The sequence below is a fragment of the Pinus tabuliformis genome, chromosome J (genome assembly GCF_031772625.1).
Source record: "Pinus tabuliformis cultivar Carrire ecotype Pingquan chromosome J, CPIR1, whole genome shotgun sequence".
NCBI lineage: Eukaryota > Viridiplantae > Streptophyta > Pinopsida > Pinales > Pinaceae > Pinus > Pinus tabuliformis.
Genome location: NC_142295.1, coordinates 968385270 through 968409126, shown reverse-complemented (window position 1 = coordinate 968409126; position 23857 = coordinate 968385270).

Below are 23857 nucleotides of genomic sequence, written 5' to 3'. Positions count from 1 at the left end.
TCCCACCACAAAACGAGGGTTTTGAATTTTCTAATGTTTACCTTAAACATTATTCTAATCATACATTGCACAAGACTTGATTTGCAAATTATAAGAAGGTTCTTTGGTTTCCCTCTCTAAGGGTAGAAAACCTAAATGGGTGATAGGAGAAGACCCCCCAATATTTTTTTCATGTATTCTCTATATGTTTCCATGTTAATATAATGTTAATATTTTCCAACAAAAAAAAAAAAAAAACAATTCCCTAATGGGCCTTAGTCTTGTGGTGTAACGGTGCCCTAATAAGCCTCATTTCTTGGGTCTTATAGCGGCCTCTTTCAGCCTTCTTATATTTGATATGAGAAAAATTTATGACAAAGATACGAAGGAGATATGTTGAGCCCTATGACAGAGATATCATGACAGACCTATGACATAGATATCATAACATACCTATGACTATTTCATTGCATTTTCATTGCTAATTTTCTCTCTACATAAATTCTTATAATGATATGGGGTGAATGCAATGTGAAAATGTTGAAGTTGTTTTAAAATGAAATTATCGACAACATATACTTCTAGCCCTAAGAAAATTAACATTGTTACTATTTTACTAGTTAGTAAAGATATAACAATGTAAAAGTGTGTTAATTAGTAAAATAAACAATCTACAATTTGAATCAATCATATTGGCCAAGAAATGAAGCTTGGGCATGCATTTTAGTGAAGAAAGACAAATTTGGCCTGTTTCACAAAAATGCACATCCAACCTTCATTTCAAGGCCAAATTGAATGATTCAAATTGGAGAGTATTTTTTTACTCAAAAGTAACATTAATACAATTAAATATTTTTAATTTCTCACATATATATTTTTGTTATTCAAAAATACTCCAAATTGAATGGATTTCATAGGGTAAAAGGAAAGGTTTTGGTGCCTCAAATAAATGCACACTAGGACCTCTAATTAGTTGGCAGTGATAGAATGATCATTCCATCCTATGGGTCCATGAAATTTTATCTTAGTATTGGGGTGAAAAAACACCCTAATTGGCCTTAGTATTGTGGTGTAACGACGCCCTAATGGGCCTCAATCTTGTGGTGTAATAGTGCCCTAATGGGCCTTATTTCTTGGGTATAATAGTCGCCTCTTTGGGCCTTCTTATATATTATATGATAAAACATTATGATAGAAATATGAAAGAGTTATGCTCATCCATGTCACAAAGACATCATGACAGACCCATGATAGAGATATCATGACAAGCCTTTGACAGAGATATCATGATAGACCTATGATTGTTCTATTGCATTGTTATTGCTAATTTTATCTCCGCATAATTGGTTATGACGATAGGGGGTGAATGCAATGTGAAAATGTTGAAAATGTTTTAAAATGCAATTATCTACAGCATAGAGTTCCAACCATAAGAAAATTAGCATTGTTACTACTCTACTATTTAGTAAAGATATAACAATGTAAAAGTGTGTAAAATAGTAAAATAAATAATCTACAATTTGAATCAATCAGATTGGCAAAGGAATGAATCTTGGGCATGCATTTTAGTGAAGCAATGCAATTTTGGTGTGCTTCACAAAAATGCATACCTAGCCTTCATTTCGGGAATGATTCTACGTGGAGATTTTTTTTTACTCATAAGTAATATTAATATAATTAAATATTTTTAATTTTTCACATATATATTTATGTTGTTCAAGAATACTCCAAATGGCATGGATTTCATAAGGTAAAAGGCAAGGTTTGTGTGCCTAAAATAAATGCACACCAGGACTTGTAATTAATTGGAAATGATATAATAATCGTTCCATCCTATGGGTCTGTGAAATTGTATGTTAGTCTTGTGGCGTAACAATGCCCTAATGTGCTTCATTGTTTTGGTGTAACAGCTACATAATGGGCCTTAGTACTTGGGTATGATAGTGACCTCTTTTAGCCTTCTTATCTATGATATGACAAAAGATTATGACAAAGATATGAAGTAGATATGTTGAGCCCTATGAAAGAGATACCATGACAAACCTATGACAGATATATCATGATAGAGCTATGATTGTTCCATTGCATCGTTATTTCTAATGCTCTTTCTACATAATTTCTTATGATAATATGGGGTGAATGAAATGTGAAAATGTTGAAAATGTTTTAAAAAACAAATTATCTACACCAAAGACTTTTATCCCTAAGAAAATTAACATTGTTACCATTGGCATCACGATGCATATGTTGTCCTTGATGGCAACTCACTTGTATATGGTAACTAGATGAAACTATAGGACAGATATCAGAGGTGATAGAATGATGGAACACAGAGATATCAGAGGTGATAGAATGATGGAACACAAAGATATCAGATGTGACAGGATGCATGGAAACTGTGTTTACATCTGTGACAAAATGTAGGACAGTTCAGAGGAATTAGTTCAGAAGTGATGTATGATGACAACTCACATTATCACAGGTGAATTCAAAGGTAATAGAGTAATGGCACAAAAAAGCAGGCTGATGAAAAAAAGAATTACAAATCAAAATCAAGCAATTGAAGAGAAAGAATGTTTTACATTCTATCATATACAAGTGGGTTCACAGAAAAAAAGGAACGTATGCGTATGCACACACTTTCTCAAAAGGAAAAGTGCATATGGGATGGAAAATTAAGGTTAATGAATACCAAGGGTCCATACTATGCTAATAGCCCACAATACTGAGTGAAATAACGGTTACTTGATCCCGTCTAAGAATACCACATGTTCTAAGTCTTGTTTTGGTTTGAGGTATTGAAAAAGGCTCCAAGTATATAAGGAGGTGAAGACCAAAGTGTAAGTAAGTTCATGTAATGAAAATCTTATGAAGAGTTAGAACAAAAAAAATTATGCATGTCATGGGTTTCTGATGCTTTGCTTGATCTGGACTAAGTATGCACCTGATTGTTTGATGATGGATGAGATATAATGATGGATCAGGATCATAAGACCTAAAATGACTTCTTATTATGTAATCTAATAATGGATAGGCTAGATCTGAGTGCTAACATATCAGTCAGTACAAGAGCTAGGGGGTTGTAGATCCCTTCTAGTAGAAGATGGAGAGCGAGAGAAGGTTGTAGCCTTCTACAGGTGGGTGCCTGTGTACTGGTATGAGTCTGCACCAATACAAGATTGTAAACAACTTATTATTTATATTAAAAATAAAACAGAGACAACAACAACAGGTGGTTTTCTCCTGCATTGGGTTTCCACATTAAATGTTGGTGTTCATGTGTGTTGCTTATGTGTGATGGTTTATTTATTATAGCACATGGTTAATTTTTATCTAATGGTTAATAAAGTACTAATGCACTAGCTGAAGACAAACATATGATGGATTAACTGAATTGTAAGTTCACTGGATATATGCTAATTTTCTTAAGAACAGTCGTGTGCACATGTAGGTTCAATTCAGTAAAGTCGTGTATATAAATCTAAATATGAAATGTGAAAATTTATTGATTTTTAAACACTAATTCACCCCCCCCCCCCCCCTTCTCAGTAAATACCGATTCACCCCCCCACCCCTCTCAGTATTTTTCCCAACAATTGGTATCAAAGCAGGTCCTTTGGCATAATCTTGTTCGCTTAAAAGAGATCCAACGAGACAATGGGAAAGAAGCAAAAGAAGAAAGCATCTTAGAAGAAGAATACATCTCAAAGGAATAGTGGCATCAGGAGAGATAATTGGCTATTAGGTGGAAGCAAGTATTCAAATTCAGAATCACCTCAGATTGAAGATGAATGGGCAAAAGAGGTATCAGGTACTAATTTTTGGTCTTCTGGTGATACATTTCTCTGTTCATGCAATATTAAAGATAATGAAAGTGATAGTGAAACAAATTAATTTTATCTTATGGGTGAAAGTGAAAGAAATCTAATAGAGGCAGAAGTTAAAAGACTCATAGATAAAATTAGAGATCAACAAGATCTATTTGACAAAAGGGAGTGTACCTTCAAAGAAGAAGTTACCAGGTTAAAAGCTCAATTGGAGGAAGGAAGCAAGGTAAGGAAGCAGTACAAGGAAAAGGAAGATCAATGCCAAAGGTTGCAGGATGAAGTGACACCATTGAGAAATTAAGTAAATGAAAAGGATACAACAATCAAGAAACCTAAAGATAGATCCAGTTACTAAGAAAGTCTTGAAGCTGAGGTCGTCTCTCTAAAAGAAGATGTTGAAAATTAAAATAAGCAGCATGAAGAACTACCTCAAGTAGATGAAGAATAAGAAAATGAGATTCTCAAGTTAAAACAACAAGTGCTAGAAGGAAGAAAAGTTGAAGAAATCAAGAAGAAGCAGTATCTGGAAAAGGAAGAGCAATATCAGGTTGAGGTAAATATCCTATAGGTAAATTAGAAGAAAAGGATAAAATTTTGACATTTCAAGATAGTACTAAGATTCTGGTAATATTCTTAATAGTCAAAGGTCTCCTACCATCAAATCTAGTCTTGGTTTTCATGAAACTGTTAAAGGTGAATCTAGCTCACAAACCGAGGCAAGGAACTCTAATGCAAGATATGAAATGCTCAACAAAGAGATAAGAGGTCAACCCCATCAAAAGTCTTCAAAGAAAATAATTTCCTCCTAAATATGGAAGTGTTTATCGATTATTTCCTCTAATGAATAATTTTGAATTCTTTATATGTCATAATTTTGGACATGTTGCAGCCAGATGTAGAAGTAGAATGTTTCAAGCCAATAACCATCTCACAAAAAGGTCATCAACTTCTAGGTACTTTAAGGGATATTTCTTTTCTTGCAATATGTTTGGTCACAAATCCATTGATTGTTATAGAAGGAATATGAAACATATAAGATTTTATGCTTGTAACAAGTTTGGGCATGTAGCAAAAGAATGTAGGGACAAGTCTATGGATCGTCGTAGACAACATGGTAAACAATCAAATAAGCAGATTTATATCAGAAAAATTTAAAAATATGAATCCACTGAGAATCAAGAAAAGGAAGATCAGATAAGGTGTGGTATTTCTGTCTTCTCATTCCAAGATGAAGATGAATGTTCTCACCACATGACAAGAGACAAGAGTAAAATGGAGTCTCTGATGAAGAACCATCATGATAATGATATTCTTGGAACTGATGTTTCAGCAAAAGTTCTAGGACCAGGTACAGTTAGAACAGAATCAGGGGAAACTGAAAGTATGAAACTTCAGTGTTCCAATTTGCATACGCATATCTTATAAAGGCAAGTCACGTATATACGCGAGTTATAAGCTACACAGTCACATATATGTTGGATTGATGAAGAAGCTATGGGACACTCATAAAAATGGTATGATATGGTTCAGTCAATTATCAAGTGTATTTTCTGTCTTGATGATTGATGACTACAGTCTATGGATGTTTCTTAGAAGTGATTTTGAGCCTCATAAGTTGTTGATGACTTGATTTATAACTAGTTGATGATGTTTCCTTGATGATTCTTACTGATATATGCAATAATTAGATCTAATAGTGAACAGTTGGCATAGGGTAATGGGGAGAATATGTTATGCTTCTAATAATGTGTTGTTGGCATTATGTTTAGAAGTCTTTGGTACATAATGATTCTTATCAATGGTGAGGATGCTTATGTTGTTGAAGTGTTTAAATGATACATCATGCTATGTTGCGGTCATGGGTTGCCTATGATGAAATCTTAGATGATACTTATATTGCTTGAGCCACATAGTTGTTATTCAGATCAGATTTATGGATGATTCAGATGATTCTTTTGATGATGCATATAGTACATATGTTATGTTGCTTACATAGTTATCTTCATAAGTTCAAGGAGAAGAACAAATCTTGAGTACACATCTTCATTATTTGATGATGTTAAGTATGTTGTTGTTATCATGCCTTCAAAGATGCATAAATTTCATATGGTGCAGTTATGGATGAGGATTCCTATAGTTCTTGGATCTCACATGGTATATTGGTTGAGGATTTTTTCTCTTGATGGTATCAAGAAAGTTTGACAAATGAATGTGAGCTCATGGTTTTCTTTTCACATTGATGAGAAGCTAGATACATATTGCTATCTCTATGATGGATACATATTATGTTGGATACATGGATGATTACTTAAATTACACATTGGTAAATAATGTTGGTTGGCCAAGAGAATGGTGTTATTGCAGGTTTCATGAAGACATATCTATTTGAAGACATGGTTATTTGGAGACATGACTTACTTAGTCACATAATGATGATGACTTCTTACTTTATGATGATAGGTTTGATTCTCACATATGTTTATTATCATGGTTGATGCTTATCAGATGTGGGATGTTGGAAAAATCCCTAGTGAAGATACATGGTTGATATATTGAGGGTTGTTATGGAAATATCATGCAGTTCTTGGTACGATGATGATGGTATAGTCATGGATGATGTATTTTGTGTTTTCACATACGTATGATATGATGTGAATGGTTTTTTGTTACAGCTTGTAGATATGACATATGCTTAGTTGATTCATGGAAGGCTATGTTTAGGCTTTTTCTTCTAAGGAAATGGAGCAAGTTGATCTTGATAAGATCAAGACGATGAGTTGATATCTATACGTGGCATACTTTGTCACGGGTTGATGATATTTACATTGTCATATCTTGCAAACTGATGATGGACATATACATGTTGTTGTTTTGAATGTTACTGACAAATGCTTATGGTGCAGATCATATATGGTGTATGATAGTTCCTGATGACTATCATGGTCTTGTTTAGATCTTTGGTCTTTTTTATAAATGTCATGTATATCATTTGATGTAAAGGTCATGTAAAGACCTATGATGTAATAATTGTTATATTCAGTCATGTATGGACTTTTGAGTTCATGTCAAATATGTAATCACACTTGGTTGAGCGGTTGATTCATTTGATGTATCCCCACTTGGTTGGGTGATTGATGTATGTATGATTCATTGGTGATAGGAAGGTCATACTCACATAGTTGAGTTATAGAGTCATGTTATTCTTTCAAAAATATTTCTGCAGACTCTGCATATGCTCAGGGGGAGCATGGACGGTATAGTGCATCTCAGTATGTACTAAGGGGGAGTTTGATCATAGAATTCAGCATGTGCCTAGGGGGAGCATGATCAGTGCTCATATTCAGCGGATCAGATTTGGAAGCCTCCATTTTACATTGGTCAGCCATTTTCCTTTAAAGACGAAGGGGGAGAGTATCTTGGTGTTTTTTGATATATCTAATAGGTTCTACAGCTTGACTTGATAAACACCAATATGGTTTCCATCAAGTCCAAAGGGGAGATTGTAGGCATTATGATACATGTGTTGTCCTTGATGGAAACTCACTTGCATATGGTAACTAGATGAATCTACAAGACAGATATCATAGGTGACAGAACGATGGAACACAGAGATATCAGAGGTGATAGAATGATGGAACATAGAGATATCAGATGTGATAGAATGCATGGCAGTTGTGTTTACAGTTGTGAAAAAATGCAGGACAGTTTAGAGGAATCATTTCAGAAGTGATGTATGATGATAACTCACATTGTAACAGTTCAATTCAGAGGTAACAGAGTAATGGCACAGAAGAACAAGATGACAGAACAAAGGATTATAGATCATAATCAAGCAATTCAAGAAAAAGAATGTTTTAAGTTGTAAACGTTAGTTCACCTAGTCCAAGTAGTGTATACAAGCGGGTTCACAGAACAAAAGGAGCGTATACGTATGCACGTACTTTCTTAGAAGGAAAATCACGTATGGGATGGAAAATTAAGGTTAATGAATACTAAGGGTCCATACCATGGTAATAGCCCACAATATTGAGTGGAATAACGGATACTTGATCCCGTCTAAGAATACCATAGGTTCTAAGTGTTGTTTTGGTCCGAGGTATTGAAAAAGGCTCTAAGTATATAAGGAGGTGAAGACCAAAGTGTTAGATCAAAAGAAAATATGCATGTTATGGGTTTATGATGCTTTGCTTGATCTGAACTAAGTATGCACCTGAGAGTTTGATGATGGATGAGATCTAATGATGGATCAGGATCATAAAACTTGAAATGACTTATCATTATGTGATCTGACAGTGGATAGGCTAGATCTTAGAGATAAAAAAATGTTTTGTCCTTTAAATGCTATGATATGGGTATATCTGAAGTTTGGAATAGTTGCGAAGTTATTAGTTATTATTTTCAGTTATATACATTGGTTCGCCTTGGTGAAGGTACGTATACACGCTGGTTTGGCACTTCTAAGTAGCATATGCAGAAGAAAATTTTGTTGTTCATAGATAACTAGTCTATCTGATTAGTGTTGTTGTTTTACTGTTGTTTGTCAATGATGTCTTCTTTGGATCTGAAAGTAAAAGTGATTGTATAAGGAGATTGAGTCTGGTTGATTGATTAATTGAGTTAGAAGGGTGATCTTTGCTGCTATCTATTTAGAAATATGTAATATGATAGTAGATATTTAGAATGTCTTTTGGAAGTACATTTTATGGTTTAGAAGTTTCATGATTCGGTATCTTTAGAGGTATACGTAGGTTGGTTTACAAAAAGTAGCATATGCATACAGGTTGGCTTGATTGTAGTAGTCTATACATTCTGACATATGATGTTTGAGGTTGCAGTTGGTTTTGGTTGTTGATGTAGTGTTCTGGGTTCAGGTCTGTGTACTGGTTATAGTGATCTATTTGTTCCATTTGATTGGTTGAATTTTTATTAAGTGTCGGTTGATCGATTTTTCAGTGATTGATTTAGTTGTAGTTGATTCAAAAATTGATGATTGGGTGATTCAATAATGTTACAGGTTTCAATGATTGATTGATTCAGTTGTGGTTAATATCAAAGATTGATGATTGGGTTTCAGTGATTGGTTGATGCAGATGTATTTGATGGTTGTATTGCAGTGGTGATTGATTTTGAGCTTCAATTTTACTGATGGGTCGAGTATGAAAATTTGATGAAATGTGGCCTACATATTGTGTTGTTGTGTACCAAGAGTATCCAGTCTAAAAATTTATGAAACGTGGTCCCTAGAGAACGAGTGAAGGTAGTAGCCTTTTGTAGGCCAGCGCCTACATACTGGTAAACATATCAGCCAGTACAAGATCTAGGGGGTTATAGCTCCCTTCTAGTAGAAGCTAGAGAATGAGAGAAGGTTGTAGCCTTCTGTAGGTGGGTGCCTACGTACTGGTATGAGTCTGCGCCAGTACAATATTGTAAATAGCTTATTCTTTATATTAAAAATAAGAAAGAGACAAAAACAGCTGGTGGTTTTCTCCCACATTGGGTTTCCACCTTAAATCTTAGTGTTCATGTGTGTTTCTTATGTGTGATGGTTTATTTATTATAGAACATGGTTAATGTTTATCTAATGGTTAATAAAGTACTAATGAACTATTTGAAGACAAACATATGATGGGTTAACTTAATTGTGAGTTAACTGGATATACATTAATTGTCTTAAGAACAGTCACGTGCACACGCAAGTTCGATTTGGTAAAGTCGCGTATATAAATCTGAATATGAAATGTAAAACGTTATTGATTTGTAAATACTGATTCACACCCCCCCGTAAGTAAATATATAAAAGTGTAGAAGTGTAAAATAGTAAAATAAGAAATCTATAATTTGAATCAATCAAATTGGCCAAGAAATGAAGCTTGGCCATGAATTTTAGTGAAGCAAGGTAATTTTATCCCGCTATGCAAAAATGCATGCCCATCCTTCATTTCAAGTCCAAATTGAATGATTTTACTTGAAAAGTATTTTTTTACTCATAGGTAACATTAGTACAATTAAATATTTTTAACTTTCACATATATATTTATATTGTTCAAGAATACTCCAAACGACATAGATTTCATAGGGTAAAAGGTAGGGTTTGTGTGCCTCAAATAAATGCACACCAGGACCTGTAACTAATTGGCAGTGATGATCATTCAATCCTATGGGTATGTGAAATTGTACTTCAATCTTGTGGTGTAACAACACCCTAGTGGGCCTCAATATTGTGGTGTAACCTTTACCTAATATGCCTCATATCTTGTGTATGAAAGTGACGTATTTTATCCTTCTTATCTGTGGTATGAGAAAATATTATGATAGATATATAAAGGATATATGTTGAGCCATATGACAAATATATGAAGGAGATATTTTGAGCCTAGCCTTCATTCCAAGGCCAAATTGAATTATTCTACTTGGAGAGTATTTTTTTACTCATAACATTAATACGATTAAATATTTTTTAATTTTTCACATATATATTTTTGTTGTTCAAGAATACTCCAAATGTCATGGATTTCATAGGGTAAAATTTAGGGTTTGTGTGGCTCAAATAAATGCACACCAAGACTTGGAATTGATTAGCAGTGATATAATGATCATTCAATCCTATGGATCTATGAAATTCTACCTCAGTATTATGGTGTAGTAGTGACCTAATGGGCCTTATTCTTGTGGTGTAACAACACTCTAACGGGCCTCATTGTTGTGGTGTAACAACACCCTAGTGGGCCTCAATTCTTGGGTATGACAGTGACCTCCTTGGGCCTTCTCATCTGTGATATGAGAAAATATTATGACAGAGAGATGAAGGAGATATGTTGAGCCCTATGACAAAGATGTCATGACAGACCTATGACAGAGATATCATGCCAAACCTTTGATTGTTCCATTCTATTGTTATTGTTAATGTTCTCTATACATAATTAGTTATGATGATATTGGGTGAATGCAATGTGAAAATGTTGAAAATGTTTTAAAATACAATTATCTACATTAGACACTTGTAGCCCTAATAAAATTAACATTGTTGATACTCTACTGGTTAATAGTTAAAGGTTAATTATAGGTCACCTACAGATGGTAATGAACCTATTTTCCCTATTGAAAGTATGGATAGGCTTGTAATTTTATATTTTTATTTCCATTTGGATTTTAAAGTGATTGTTGAGTTGATTTGTCTTGTCAAATACTCAAAAAGGATTTGTCCCTCCAATCCTCTCATTATTTTCTTGTTTCTTGTCTGGTGGCAGTATTAATTCTTGCAATACTTGGAGTCTTGGATTTAGGAAATTCCTAGATAGAATCATCCCATGGCTAGCTATCATCCTCGTAGGGGGTGTTAATGTGACAAGATGCAAGAGATAATAAAGGGAATGATACACCTAGACAATCAATTGGAAGGTCTGCATAAGGCCATGGTAGACATTAGTACCTAGATGGAATCCAAAATGAAGAAGAATGAAGAGTTGTAAGGGTAAATAATTCAAGGACCCTAGTTATTTAATGCAAGTCAAAGGTTACTTTTTTACTTTTCATACAAAAAAAACAAAAAGCAAATATATATCTATATATATATATATATATATATATATATATATATATATATATATATATATATATATATATATATATATATATATATATATATATATATATCTATATCTATATCTATATCTATATCTATATCTATATCTATATCTATATATATATATATATATATATATATATATATATATATATATATATATCTATGTATGTATGTATGTATATACATATACATACATGTATGTATATACATACATACATAAATACATATATATATATATATATATATATACATATATATATATACATATATATATATACATATATATATATATATATATACATATATATATATATATATATATATATACATATATATATATACATATATATATATATATATATATATATATATATATATATATATATATATATATATAAGACTTTTGATGTACGGACTAGGAAAATTTATATATAACAATCCCTTTTCAAAAAATTTATTTATATTTTTTCTACAATCCTAACCTTTCCGATTTAAAAGCACATCCTTAAACTATATAAAAGTGGGTTCGAAACTTTTATAAATTGGAAATTAAAGCGCATGCAAGTTTGGGGTCAGATCGTCGCTCATTGGAATCATCCCAAGGAATCAAAGGCTTTACAACATGTTAGAGCAATCTAAATTTATAGGATAAGGACCCGTCGGAAAGTGGGATGGCTAAATAGCCCATCTCCAAATCAATGACCACAATTCATTTCGACAGGTCCCTTGTGCTTTTCACAAACCACCATGGGGACCCCTCAGAAGTGGTTAATGGTTTTAATGAAAACCATGCATTGGAAGTTGGTGACAACTCATGTACCTATTAGGCCAGCCAAGGAAGCAAGTGATCCCTAACACACCATCAATCCATCTCACCCCTCCATGCCATCTCCCATACATCCATATCACCCTTTTGTACCCCTTATGTCATCAATATTTTTCATTTTTCGTGCGTAGTACCACCATAGAGTTTGCCAATATTTTTCCCTATGAGGATATTTTATCTTGAATTTATAAGCAAGGGTCTAAATTTTGACCAATATCATTTTGTTCTTGCACACAAAGGGTTTATTTTTAAGTTAGAAAGAATTGTTGGGCCATTCACTATGAGTAGCAGACAAGCCCTCCCACAATTTGAAGAAATGATGGAGTTTGGCTTTGGTCAAGGAGATAAATGCTCTATAGTGACCTAATCAAAATCTCTTTTACAATAGGTAAAGAAGAAAATATTTTGGAGAAAGTTTCAAATCAATTCAAGAAAGAAAAGGAAAATTCTTGAGCACTGTATAATCAAAATGGGGAGTTTAAGAAGCTAATTGTTAAATTGGGAATAGATCTAGAAAACATGGAAATTATCAAAACCTTGTTGCAAAATGAAAAATCTAAGGCGCGGTTATTAAGGAAGAAGTTGAAAATGCTTGGGAATGAGCACGCTCAAACAGTTGACTCTAGATCAAGTTAAGAAAGAGAAGGAAGTGTGGATGAGAGCGTTAGTGAACAAAAAAAAAATCATTTTGTAGGAAAAAGTGTGGAGCTTAGGACAATATCTCAAAATCCATGTTCGCACTATTATGGTCCCAAGTGAGTCAAATCACCCCTCAAAGAAGCTTACAAAAGTTATGGTAGAAATCATAAATCAAAGGTTGAACTAAACAAAATTCAGGACAACCTAACTCAACGAGAGGAACAACTTTATATCAAGGAGAGGCAACTAAATATAGAAAAATAAAGCAATTACCAATTGACAACTAAGAACAAGGAAACACAAGATGAGATTAAGGAGTTAAAAACCAAATTGAAGGGAAATATGTCTCTAATTGAAGCTAGACAAATTTTCTGGGATGATATCATCCAGGAGGTTCATTTTATATGGGAGTGTTGACAATGCTATAACCCACCAACATGCAAGGGGGTATCCCCAATGAAAATTCCCAATTAGACTTTGCATCATTTGGTATAGGGGCCCTTCTAGAAATAAGGCTTAGCTTCAATTTTCTTAGATATTTTCCTTGGTTGTGATGGTTAGCATGAGAGATTAATGTACATGTACTTTTGAATGAACAACTGAGTATGCCTTGTGAAATGTTCAATTGTAGAATGTATCAATGTTCTTTCACTGAAGGGAGATGAAAGTGAGCCTTTAAGAGAAGAGTAATAGTACTAATCTAGTAAATACACATGAGCATAGATATATATATCTATCTATATATATAGATAGATAGATAGATATATTAAGAATTTTTAAATGACTGATGAAATAGTTCACATAGCAGTAGCAATTGCTAAAAGAAATACAACACACCTTCAACAAGATAAGCACCAAAGCCACCGAAATAATTCAATTTCTTTTGTATAAATGAAAACAAAATATATCGCAAACATTCAAAGAATAGTCTTACAACATTTATGACATATGCATGAAAGTGTGTTGGCTCAATGAGCGTTAATTATTAAGAAAAAGTTCCAAGATACATCGATGCAATGAACATCACTAGCTCCAATAGTGGAGCGTTAGAGCTACCACTTGATCCTCAAATGAACTACCTTCCTCTCTAATGCTTGGTTAGAGGATCCACAGTGAAAATTCATTTGCTTGAGCTATGAGGGAGTATATATAAAAAAATGAGGTGACTCTCCACCTCCCTTGTGACCCTTGGACTACCCTCATGATGTTGGAGCTTCCATTTAACTTTTCAACTTTGCATGAGACTCTTTGACTTATACTCGAATTTTCTCATTCTATTGATGACTCTTGGACTTCCACTTTACATTAAATTTATCGTATTATTAAGAATTACATAATTACATCTATAAATGATGTGGAAAATGATGAATCATATGACACCTTGAAGTGACACCTTGATAAGAAATGACATGACATTGATTACATGGACTTGATGAAGATGTGTAGATTTCAAGCCACTCTTTCTATTGCTATCTTTGTGTCTTCTTGAAATATGGTACATGATATCCCTATTCCTCCTCCATAAGGCTTAAAGGTAGGGAGTCTTCACTATGATCTTGATCTTCAGTTGTTGTCGCAATCTGGTGTCCCTTCATATTCTATTTCAATTATCAACTTTTCCTTGCAGCTTTGTAAGTGTCCTTTAGTGTAGCCTCTTTCTCCTAAATCATCATCCTATCATGTGAAGATGTGTTACTAGCAACTTGAAATCACTCATGGAAAGAAGACATCAGCCCAAAAAACTCCTAGTCTAACATGCTTCATGAAAATCATTGACGGATATGGAACTGGGTATTATACTGGGAGAAAGGCTAAGGGATTGCGTAGTGCACAGTTCCAGAGGATAGGAGCATAGGACAAGGGCTTGTGACTACGCATTATGCAGCATTGGAGTCCTAGGCAGGAAGACTGTGTAGTTGAGGATCTCAGGGGGCAGGCTTACTCATTGTGACTGTACAAGCGGCACAGTTCAGGAGAGAGATAGGCCAGTAGATTGTGCGGTTATGAAGTTCAAAGAGCTAGGGAGGTAGTCTACAGATTGGGATTGCATTGTTAAAAAGTGTAACTAGGTTCAGTCTTCATAATGACATGTGTAATTTTGATTTTCTGTAAAAAAAAATTCTAAGGCTAATCCTAAAAAAAAAGGAAAATATAGTTACATGGAGGTCAAGACCTCAGAGGAAGCTAAAACTGTCCAACAGAACTGACAAACTATCCCTGGGTTGAGATAACCAGATACAAAAGACCCAGAAGCCATACATACAAAAACACTGGCCATAATGGTAAACAAAAGTACAGGTCAGAGGAGAGCTGTAGCCATAATATTTTCTGTGCTGCCCGAATAACCATATGCAAAACTGAAAGACCAAAAGCCTGATAAACTTACCGAGCCAAGACCTGATACAAAACACATTAACAAAAGCCAGAATAACACAGCACATAGGATAAAAGAACCAGAAGGGAAACTGCGACATCAGACGAGGTCCCGGAGGCATCAAGCATCTGTCAGAGGGTCCCGAGCATCCTTCTCCACCCGGCAAGGAATGCCCATCCACGAGTCATCAACATTGTCCTCAGCACCTGTACCGCTGCCACCTGGAGGAGCTGCCAAGCGCTGATTGCCATCGGGGGGGTTCGCTGGATTAACAGAAGCCGAAATATCCTGAGTATTGTCTTCTGGAGGCTTGAGGACATCAGGGACACTCCCCTCAGCCTGCAACTCACCACAATCGAACACAATGCCTACATCTTCTCCCTAGAGCTCAATATCATCTTGAGACTGCGAAGTTGAGGTATGCAAAGAGATACTAGGCCTAGCTTCTTCCTCAGCCAAAATTACAGTGATGCTGGCCGAGAGAACCGGTCTGTTGAGACAATTATGGAATTTGAAGCGGGTGGTTTGGAATGAATTGTGTGGGAAAGGCTTGCCATGATCAGAGGACAGGGAAGCCGAAGCCAGAGGGATAATATTCTGGGGAGCAGGCTGAGAACGCCCACGGTTTCCACTGTTGCCTCCATGACGAGAGCAACCACGGCGATGCACCATTGTCAAGGGAATGAAGTAACCTGAAGGAGATGAAGAACAAGGCCAGACAGAGTAGGTTCGAAGGTAAGAAAGCCAAATAAAGGTCTTACACCAGACATGCAACCAAGCTACCAGAGCGATACGAGGATGCAGGGACAGAGACAAGTTGATGAAGGGAGACCCGATGGGAATGACAGCTGATACAACCAACGAAGCCATAAATAAAACAACCTAGGACGAGTCTCGAACAGGGAGCACATTCAATTCCGAATGCTTGATGATATGCAGGTACCATATATAATCCATTTTCATCCGCGGGAGGATTTTGGAGGCTGTGCGGATTTGCCAGCTGCGGGTCCAGATGCCGGCTTGACATAAACCTTCATTGATTATGACTTGAAAGCACCCCGCATCCGGGTGTGATTTTCTGTAATTGATGTAAAGAAGAAAATAAAATTATTTTTGTGGTACTTGAATTATGGGTTTCATGACCAAGGAATTTTATTTTAGTTAAGGTTCCCATTGTGAACCTTTAGGTTTTGTCATCAAGTCATAAAATTCAAATTGAGTTAATTTCATGTATGAAGGAACCTTCTTGGGTATGTTGCATTTTTGTATGAGTCATTAAAAGAATAAGAAGGCCCTCCAAGCCCAAGAAAAATCATCTCCTTTGAGTAAGCTACAAGATGGAGTAAATAATCTACACCAAAAGACATGTCGGCTCACCCTAACTCAAGTCGACTTATTTGATGGGTAAACCACTATAAATAGTGCAGCTTGACTTTCATTTGAGGCAGATATTTTAGATTAAGAAAGTCTGAAATTAGGAGTGCAAGAAACACTTAGAAAGGATTTTCTTAGCCAGCAAGAGGAAGGAAGGAAGAGTGAAGTTGTTTGGGTCTATTTTAGGGTTGATCTCCACTCACAAGTGTGAAGAAAAAGAGTCCCACTATTGTAGAAAAGGGTTGAATTCTTCCTTGCTATACTAGAAGTTGAATAAAGAATCATTTAACTCAGTTCATGAAGCTGAGTTCAAGAATAAATCCATTCAGTCCAAGTGAAGGAGTTTAAGGGGTTAAATCACTATATATCTCTCACATGTGCTGCAACTAGGGTTTCCAAGTAGGCCAAAAAAAATTGTAGGTCTGAAGCAGAGAAAAAGGAAGTCAAATTCTAAAGTATAATATAGCAGGAGGAAGAAGTGGATGTTTTACTATTGTTGACTCAAACGAAAAGGATCTCATCAAGACTCAAACAATAGGCTTTGTGTCTTTGTCTTGGAGAGGAAAATAGGTCAAGGGTCTTGATCTTGGTATTGGTTAATTGAAGTCTCTATAAGAAGAAGAATTTGTTTGGGTTTTCCTCTCAAGTGGGAGATTTTTTGACCCATGTTGATAGCCTACATTTTGTGTCTCTTGTCTCTTTATTGTTTTTTCTTTGGTAGTTTTTTTATGAAGAAGATACTATAATAATATAACTAAAGAGAAGATCATAACCTATTGAATTAAAAAGAATTCACGAGCAATTATCATTATTAGAGGAATAACCTAATCTTGATGCCCTAGATTTCTCAAAATGAATAATGAGCGTAAGGAGACTGTCAGGGAGGCTTGTTTTCATAGTTTTGGGGGTCAAGGGGTCAATATTGATCACTGTGACTATGCAATGCACAGTGCTTGGAGGTAGGAACTACGCATTGTGTAGTTCCAGGAGGCAAGGGAGCATGCTTGAGGCTTTCCACTGTGCAATGTGTAGTTCAAGGAGGTTGAGTTGGGTCAAGTTGGTCGAGCTTAAAGCTTTCCAGTATTTGACTAATTGTGCGATCATTGAAGCAAACATGAAACCAAGATTGGCTTTAAACATGATCACACACAGAATAATCGATGACACAACATCAAACACTCAACACTTGGAAACAACATGGTCCCCTTAGTGTGATGACAAAACAACATACTCCTCCAAGTGCAACACTTATGATACACTTTACGATGCAGTGATGACACTTATATGACGATGCATGAAACTTTGGGAATGGGTCTAACACATGTCTATATGATAAGTAGGACCCATTGACACCAAAGTTTCCCCTTGAAATGAACCATAACTCTGCTTTTACGATGTGTGACACTTCCCATGCCAAAAGATGACACTTGAGTTTTCTTCACAAATGGACTAGAAAACTTATAGAATATACATAGGATGATTATTACTACTAAAAATGACAGCTTGCAAGGTCAAAGTAGGTCAAAAAATTCAATGTAAGCCAAAATTTTGGAGGGTGTTGTAGCAACGACAACACTTGGTGACACACTAGTAGAACTCTAGCTTCTCTGCCTTGGTATAATCTTATACGCAGGGTCTATTTCTTCAGGAAGTATTCGTTCAAGGTGTGGATTACTCTTGTTTTCACACTTCACCTGGCAATAGCTATAGTCCCCTCCATTATTTTCATGGTTAACACATTCATAAGGGTATCCATATCACAATTTTTTCGATTCGGGAGAAGAGTAATATAGTTAGTGAGCTTTAAGATATTCAAAGTATGAGTTTTCATCTGTGGTGTTGCTTTGCTACTAGCAGGCCTAGACAGTACCTCGGTGGAGTCACTGCAAAAACACAAGAATTCCTTTGCTTCCAGCTAGCCTGAATAGTACCTCGACAAAGTTTCTTGCTTCACCTCTCTCTGCAGGAAGCCTTTCTCTTCTTTCACCCTTTATTTATTTTATTTATAGGATTTTTCTTCGACATGTATTACTTCATGAGGTGGAAGAGGGATCTTGACTTATTGAGAGTAGAAGAGGTTGTTCCTCTAGAGAAGATATATATATATATATATATATATATATATATATATATATATATACCTCTAAAATTAGCATGCTCATTGTATATTTTCCCCTCGTCCTTCTCTACTTAATTGGAATAGCCTGAAAAACACCAAAATATAATGAACTGATGTAGGGATGAGATTCCTAAAATAGATATGGGTATCATGGTTCTATACAGAGCTCTCATTATGCAAGGATTGTATTTTCCATCAAAACATCATCGACCAAAAGGTGTGGACCAAGACGAAGAATAAGGACTAAAGATTAGCCAAATGTTATAGTGGCACAAGCCCTTTTCATTTTTCCACATACATTTGAACCAAACACTTTCACACAAGGTTTAATCACAAGAATGAAAGACAATGGAAAAGACTCAACACGAAAAACAAATGAAGAAACTCGAGACAAGGAAAAAAATGTGTACAAAGGGTAGCGCCATAAACCTTAATATTTATTGAAAATATTGTTTCAAATCTTTGCCATTGATAGGAAAACGGTCCAACTTCCCATCCAAATATTAGAGATGATAAGTCTGGTGTCCATGATTTTCATGAACTAGATAAGGTATGATCCACATGGATTGGAACTTAGTGTCTTTCCGCTTCTCTTCGTGGGCTTTATCCCACTTCAGTACTAGGTCTCCCACATTGGATTCCTTCTTCCCTATAGACTTCTTGTCAAACCATCTCTTGATACAGCTATGATGAAGAGAAAAATTTTCTTTTGCTTTCTTCCTTTCTTCCTGTAGCTTCAAGAGAGTGTATATCCTACTCTAAACCAAAAGAAAAGACTTACCCTGAGAGTCTTGTGAAATTTGAAGGGAAGGGAGGTAAATTTTTGAAGGTAGGATGGATTATTTTCCATATAACAAAATTTAAAGAGAAGTTTTGAGATGGTTTAGGCGTGACACGTTCAGCCCATAGAGCATTGACCAAAGCATTGTGCCAGTTCCTTTTTTAGAATAAATGGTCTTCTTGATAATGTAGATGAGGTTTTTTATGGGTTGACTCAGAACGACCGTTACCTTTTGGATAACAGTTAGCTAAATGTTTCAATACAATTCCATTTTCTAATGCAAAGTCATAAAGTTTAAGCAATGAGAAATAATTTGCAGTATCAAAAACAAGTGATGTCAAAATGTCGAACCTGGTAATGATATTTTTTGAAGGAAATTGATGACTTCCTGATCATTCACTTTCTTAAGAAGAACTTCTTATGTCCACCGTGTGAAGTAATATGTAGCAGTGAGAATATACCAATGCTTCTTTGATGAGAGTGGAAATATTTCACCAATGATGTCCAATCCCCATTTTTGGAGAATATCTTCTAAGTTAATAGGCTATAAGGGGGAAGTTGACTTCTTAACTTGACCAGTGCATTTTTGACAACTTGACATTTACGAGCATAAGCATGAGCATCCTTGACAAGTGTGGGCCAATAGAAACGAGCCCACATAATCTTATGTCCAATAGTGTCACCTGCATAATGTCCACTAGCTAGTTCATCGTCTATCGTGAATATCACACAATACCCTTTCTAAATCAGGTGCTTCCAGACACCCGATTAGGATGTCATTATGGTGATTCCTAAAAAGCGCTCCATGTACCAACTGATATGATAAATATTTAAGTCTAGTATCCCTCTTATGTCTTGTAGATAAGTGTGAGGGAAGGGTACCATGCTCAAAATATTGTCGCACATATGCGTACCAAGAAGTGGATGTGTCACTGAGGGTAGCTTGTTTCATGTTATACATTTCAATTTCCTACTCCCATTTATAAGAATCATCTTCTGGTGTATTGACTGTTTTTTTTGTTGCCTGGCATAGACCATGGAATTTTATAATGTGAACTGACTTGAATTCGAGATCATACTATTGTAAACTTGTCATCCAGTTCACTCTTCTTTCACCCATCTCTTGTTGAAAAAACAGTGATATAACCTTTGAGTGAGGCACAAAGATGATAACATAATTTTTCATAAAATAAGGCCTGAAATGTTTCACCGCCTTGTACACTAGATAAGATTTTTTGTCGATGGTGGGATATTATAATTCAAGTCCTTGCAATCTAATACCTATGAATTATATATTTCCTTCATTACATTGATCATCCTTTTGCGTGAGAACGACAGTACGAGAAGTATCATAAGTGAAAGTATACAACAGGAAATATTTGTTGAAATTTAGATTGTAAGTCTTGAAGATTTTGTGATTGATTGTTTGATACAGGAAAAGGCATCCTTTTCCCTTTTATCCCACTTATAGATTTCATCCTTCTTTATCATCTCTTGTAATAGTTTCACTATTTCTACGTAGTCTGAGATGAACTTAGGAAGGAAATTGATTTTCCCTAAGAAGGACTGCATAGCATTCTTGTTTACCAGAAAGCGAATATGGGTGATGGTTTTGACCCATTTTCGGTCCACTTTAATCCCACTCTTCCTGATGATATGGCCCAAGAGATTTCCCTTAAGACACTGTGAAAATTCTCTTCCTAGGATTTAGATATATCTTGTACTTGTGACATCGCTTGAAATTTTTCCTTAGATTATGCAAGTGTTGGGAACGGGTCCCCTAGGGCCAATTTTGGGGTTAAAAGCCCAAGTTTCAGGGTAGAAAGACCAAGTTTTTGTATAAGAAGTGTAAAGTCTCCGCATTTTGTGGTCACAGAGCGCGAAGATGTGAAGTTTCATAAAGGGTTTATGCCCTTATTTTATGTAAGTGATGTCATCTTTAGGAGATCTACCCATGGTCCACAGACCATGGGATTGTATAAAAAGGGAAGTCTTAGAAGAGTCTAAGGCAGTTCAGTCTTGGTATGTTTTGAGTCATTGATGAATGTAATGGGTCTATGAGAGCTAAGAGCGAAGAGTCTTAATGTAGGAAAGAGGCTCTATAGTTGTGTGCGCAGAGGCCTAGGGTAGAAGTCTGCAACTGAGTGCGCAGACCCCTGCAGTTGTGTGTGCAGGGTGATCAAAGTATGTAAAGAAGATCTAAAGCATCAATAAAGAGAATTATTCTAGAATTATCTGTGTATGATCTATTTTACTTCTATGATAAATTCATATGGCTATGTTATGATGAATACTGGGTTTATGTTTTAATGTTTATTAATGCGTGAATCCATATGCTTTGCTTTGTAATATGAATGCAAGTAAGAATATCTATTTACGGGAAGATCCTCTTAATGCATGTTGAAGTTATCAGATACTTAAGCTAATATGGGTAGATACAGAAGTAAGAGTAATTATAGAGGCACGTAAGTGTCTGATCCACCTATCTAGGGTACGCGAAGGATAGTCGTAGACCTGCGCAGAGGTCTAAAGGACGACTAAGAGGAGTGTATTGATGAGCCCTAAAAGGCTTATCAGTCTACACGAAGGAAGGTTTAGGGTATAAAATGACATCACTACCATCTCTGGGTGTAGAAACTTGGTTGCTGCATCCCCCCATACTGCTTCAAGTGAGACTTTAGTCCGTACTCCATGGATTGATGCTAAAAGGGCCAATAGTGTAGGGATTTGATTGCCTAATTAACGTTGAACTTGGGTCAAGGCCCATCAAGCCAACAAATGGTTCTGTTTACAAGACCAGGATATGCATAAACAGATGTGTGATGTCACATCACTGGAATCCAACTAAGAAGGAGATCAAAGCGTAGTTGGATAGAAAGATCCACGAATTCGCAGTGCAAGAAAATAGGAATCCATGATTGACAAAAGAAAAATGGTTGGATAGATATCTATATATAGAGATACATGAAATATTCCTTTGTTCCTTCCCAGTCAAATTATACGAGTGGATTGCGAAATTGGCAGACGGCCAAGGAAGGTGGAGGCTTGATAATCCAATAGTCTGGACCCTGAAGTTAGTATGGAGATTAGAAGCCTCTGAAGATAAGATCGCATGCGTTTTCAGTCATTGTCTCGATCGTATCATAGGAGGATTCGTGATAGAGTTTACGGTCGATACTTCGGTCAGTTACAGTGAAGCAGAGCGTCGCTTCTTCAAGGGACCACGAGGTAAGTATTTAAGGTCTTTAAATAGTTGGATTAAGATACTCTTGTGTGAAAAGTGGGTTATGCAGCTACCTTGATGTTTGGAGCTACACGAAGTGGAAAGAGATTCAAGGATAAAGGGAAAACAAGCCCCGAATATAGCTTGATGATTGGACCTCCTCTAAGTGATGATGAGGAAGAAGCACAGACTTCTCAGCAAAGCATTGTTAAACTGATAAGACAAGGATTCCCACGAATACCCCATCCACCCACACCACCTCCATCTGCACCTTGGCTACATATGCCTTCACCCACACCACCACCACCTCTGCCACCATCCAATATGGAGAATTCAGTAAAACTCCCTGTGTTCAAGGGATCAGGAACTAAGGACCAAGACCAATTGGGTTCATCGTGAGGGTTGTATGGGAAGCTCAGGGTATTACAGATGATTAGATGAAAGAATAAACGTTGGTTACTGCTTTGCAGGAACGTGCGCTAACATGGTACATTAAGTACTGCATTGATAATCCAATGGCTTCATTAGCAGATATTCAGACCGTGTTGAATAAGGAATTCAGCAGGTCCAAATCTGAAGGTCAATCAATTGTGGGATTCAAGGAGATCATGATGAAGCCTGGCGATACACCCTAGGATTTGGATTAGAGGTTGAAGTGCACAACCCATGAAGCCAACATGATTCTTACGAATGGGCAGCACCACGAATGGTTTATGGCTTCGCTCCTACCTCATCCAAGGGTTGCTTTGTCAAAGCAAAAGATTGGAACCTAGGCGAAAGCCCTGGAGATTACATGAAAAACCAATGCAAGATGCTAATTTAGGGGTTTAGCAGATTCACGTGTAGTTTCAGAACCTGTTCCTAGAATTTCAGAGTCTGAAGAAAGATAGAATAGTTCGGCTAGAGGTGCGTGAAGAATTTTGGTGCCTGAAGTGCAAAAGTCAGGGGCATGACAAAGATCATTTTCCAGTATTCATGAATTATGTGGCAGCAGAGGGGCCAATGCCTCTGAGGTCGGAAGCTCAAGCAGGGCCAAGTACATGGCCCACGTTGTGGTGTGCTATCTGCCAGGTAGCTGGAAAACATGTGACAGACAATTTCCATTTGCTGCAGAAATTTGTTTAGACACC